At 43.4% G+C, this 4,137-nt stretch overlaps 1 long non-coding RNA gene across 1 annotated transcript; it reads right to left on the bottom strand.

The window, feature by feature from the left end:
• Positions 1-1,802: 1,802 nt before the first annotated feature.
• On the bottom strand, positions 1,803-2,371 carry LOC139357482 (uncharacterized). Its single transcript, XR_011610714.1, has 2 exons — positions 2,192-2,371; positions 1,803-2,014 (listed from the first exon to the last, which is right to left on the bottom strand). It is a non-coding gene; the product is annotated as an uncharacterized lncRNA (long non-coding RNA).
• Positions 2,372-4,137: the final 1,766 nt, after the last annotated feature.

Raw genomic sequence — 4,137 nt, 5'->3', positions numbered from 1 at the left:
AAACTCTCTTGTTCTATTAGTCGAAGTCAGTCCATCCCATTGTGCCGTTGGCAGTAGGGAGTCCTTTTCTACCATGAGGAGAATGTATGAGAAGTGGAGAAAGTGCAACTGGAGAGCCTGTGCTGATGGAATATGGGCACCACTACTCAGCTCCAGCTAATGGTTGTTACAGGGGAATGCAAACCTGTGTTGTCAAATCTTCCGATTTGTCAAGAAAGGCTGGAAATATTATTTTGGTTTGTTTTGTTTTGTTTTAATAGGTAGTCATTGCACACTGAGGTTTAAGGCTTTACTGGCTGGTGATCTTGGGCAAGTTTGTGTGCTTTTATTAAGCTTGGTGTCCTAAGCTTAAAAGAAGGAAGAGAGGGAGGGAGGGATGGAGGGAGGGAGGGAGGAAGGAAGGAAGGAAGGAAGGAAGGAAGGAAGGAAGGAAGGAAGGAAGGAAGGAAGGAAGGAAGGAAGGAAAGACTATATCTTGTAAGGGTTTTGTGATACTTATGTGTGATAATTCATATCAAGTTCTTAGAATGGAGTCCAGCTTGTACAGAGTGCACAATCAGCAAATTGCTAGCCTCCTGTTTTTCACTAGGCACTGGAGGAGGCACTAGATTGGGATTCCATCTTTCTTGTCTGTCTCTATTCAGAGTGCAGAATGTTCTATTTTCATGGCAAGACAGCAGAGCCCACCTGGAAGAGAGCTCTAGGGCCCAAGTGAAAGTCTCTGGAGCTCCTTCTATGATGGAGTGAGGCAGATAGACCCAAGGAACTGCCCCAAACAACATCTATGGCAGATGTTTGTTAGGGGAGAGAAATAAATAAGTAAAGGGAAAAAGAAGAAAGTAAAGCAGGAAGAAAGGAGAAGGAAAGAAAGAAGAGGAGGAAAAAGGAGGGGAGAAACTAGACTCAGTAAAAATCAAAGCATAGAAACATTGTAATTAATATATAGGAACAGACTCTAGGTGTATGGTGCAGGAATATTAAAAAACTACTAAGCAAGTCTCACATTGCAGGTTATAATTAATAATAAGTAAAGATATTTAAGATTTATTGTTAAGTTCAAAAAGCAAACTATAAAATAACATATATTGAGTGATACCAATAGCGTATATGAATTTACATATATCCAACTAGAAAAAAGACTGGAAGGAAAGCCAACAAAATATAAACAATGGTTATCGCTGGGTGACAGAATTATGGATGACTTTTGTTTTGTTTTACTTCTGTGAACTTCCTAAATTGTCTTCAATGAACCTGTGTAACTTATGTAATAAGACAAAATGGGAATTATGAAAAATAATCATTTTGATTGTGAAGCTACTAGTTGGATGGCTGAACCCTGAGTTTCAAATTCTTTTTCAATCTTCCAGCAGGTGGCGCAATGGCAATGTCTGCCTCATTGGGAGAATTTCACTCCACAATTAGAATCTCAGATCTCAGCTCACACCAGCCATGGAGCAGAGGGCTTGTTCTCTGGCGGGGAGGGGGAACTTGAAAGAAAACACTCAAACCCAGAAGCTGCTCACACTCAGATTGCTGGCCCTATGGCTCAGTTCTTCCCTCAGTAGGACAGACAAGGTTTTGGGGTAAATGCTATGACATAGGCAGAAGAAGTACATTTTCTCTTCCTCCTTTACCCTCCCTATCCCCTGTAATTTGGCCCTAGGCAAAGTTCAAATTAGTCTTTTTGGTGGGCATTTCTAGATTGCATTGGATTTGCAGCTCATTCAAGCCCTCATGATAAGTGAGAGTTTGGGCTCAAAGATGAAGAAAAAAAGCAGATAGTCATCTTATCCACAATGCTGTCTGGTCAGAGGATCTTTAATGTAGAGTACACATTGTGCATGAAGATGGTGGATACACTGGCCAACCATAAGCTGTTGGGGAGTGCTGAAGGCAAAGGGAGCCTTCAGCCAGGCTAACAAGTCTACGAGGAGTGAATGAGACAGAATCTCTCCAGGCTTGGACACCCCAGGAGGCTGCGCTATTCATAGCCAGGGTACAGCCTTAGCTTGATCTGGAAGCGGAGAAACCCTCAGAGAAGTCAGCTGCACTCCATCATTTTGAATTTTGTTTTAAATCTTAAATTTGCCCACTCCCAAGAAAACCACTCCAAAGACAATCCAGCAGGGGAAAAGCCACCAGAGTCCACCAAAATGGTCCACATTTCCCCCAGATCCACAGGTACACATACCATCTGGAAACAAGGAATGCTCTGGGCCTTCACTGCTATTTCTCATAGCTCTTCAGTAAGCCTCCAGTGCCCTTCTCCGTAATGACATGGAAGGGGACAAAAAGAAAAGAAATGAGGGAAGAAAGAAAGGAGGGGAGGGAGGAAAAGGACAATCGCAGCTCATTTTGGCAGAAAGAAACTAGCAGACTCCTCCCTCCTTCCCCAGAAGTTTTCACTGACTGATTCATCCCCATTGTGATCTAGATGCCGTCACAGAGGACCTGCTTGCATGGGGCACTCCCCTAGGTTTTGAGAAAAGTCAATCAAAGCCCTTGACATACAGGAGGTTTCTATTTCAGACAATCCAGATGATCAGAAGGAATCACATACAATGACAGGGAACGGGGATCTGGCAGTAACTACATGTGCCTCTCCCTTCATCCTACAGATACTCATTTTAACTCTTTCTCTCAGACACACACACACACACACAGACATACATGCGTGCATGCACACACACACACACACACACACACACACACATACATTCCCTGGGGTGCTACAGTGGTAGGGAATGCATGCTATGGTTTAAATTTGTCCCCAAGGTTTATGTGTTGGAAACTTAATCCCCAGGGCACTGCAGTGTAGGGGGTGTGGGGACCTTTAAGACCTTTTACTTCTGTGCACTTCCTAAAGTATCTTCAATGAACCTGTGTAACGCCACCTGATTAGGTCATGAGGATGCTGCTCTCCTACTGGACTAATGTCACTTTCATAGGAGTAGATTTGCTATCAAGAGAGTGGTTTGTTATAAAAGTGAATTTGTCCCTTTCTTGTGCTTTCTCTCCCTCTCCCTGTCTCACCCTCTTGCCCTTCACCATGGGGTGATGCAGCAAGAAAGTCCTCAGATGCTAGCACCTTGATATTGGACTTTCCCACCCCTAGAACCGTGAGAAATATATTTCTTCTCTTTATAAATTATCCGGTTTGTGGCATTCTGTTACAGCCACACAAAATAGACTAAGATGTCACACAATAACAACAGCAACAAGAAAATGAACACATACAAGACTATAGCCAGTTTAACTTAAATGTTAAGCACTTTGGACACCCTTGGCCTGAGTTTAAAGCCAGCTCTGCTGCCTTCTAGTGGAACATCTTGAACAAACTACCCAAACTCTTTGAATCTTAGTCTGTACATCTGTTAAATGATAGCGATAATAATGGCTACAAGTCACACTGTTACAGACAGGGTTCAATGAGATCTTGCATATAGAGCCCTTGGTGCAGTGCCTGGCTGTGACCAGCACTCAGTACATATTGGCTATTGCTGTTTTCTGAAAGCATATTGATAAATGGGCAGTTAGGGATTGCCAGGCTGGAATTTGTTGATGGAAAGGAAATTTTATCAAGGGCAGTGATGTCCAGTGACAAGACTGTTTGGCACTGAAATCATTTTACAAGGAGCTTCAGTATGCTTTAAAATAGAACCCAAAACATTCTTCCCACAGGTGTCTGAAGTGGCTATCTGTAAAAAGCAGTGTAATTAATTAGCTGAAAGCATCAGGTGATCTTCAAACTAATGAATCAATGTGGCCCAAGAACCAGTCAATCAGAAAGAACCCTGGCTCTAGAGCCAAAGCAGCCTCCTAGACATCCCTGGGGTGCCAAGCCCCTTCTCTTGGATTCCGGGAAGTCCAGGGGACCCAGAGAAGAGGATGGGCAGCAGTGACACAGATGGGCATTTGGCAGTGACTACTAACCAGCTGATACAGATATATTTCTGTATTTTAATAACCTGCATGAACATGCTGGTGCATCCTGGCTAAACGTCAGCTCTAGGTCAAGATATGAGTTCATCCAGGAGCAGTGGTTCATGCCTGTAATCTCAGCACTTTGGGAGGCCGAGGTGGGTGGATCACTTAAGGTCAGGAGTTTGAGACCAGCCTAGCCAACATGGTAAAACA

This window comes from Macaca nemestrina, chromosome 12, assembly GCF_043159975.1.
Source record: "Macaca nemestrina isolate mMacNem1 chromosome 12, mMacNem.hap1, whole genome shotgun sequence".
NCBI lineage: Eukaryota > Metazoa > Chordata > Mammalia > Primates > Cercopithecidae > Macaca > Macaca nemestrina.
This window is presented reverse-complemented; position numbering and strand designations above follow the sequence as displayed.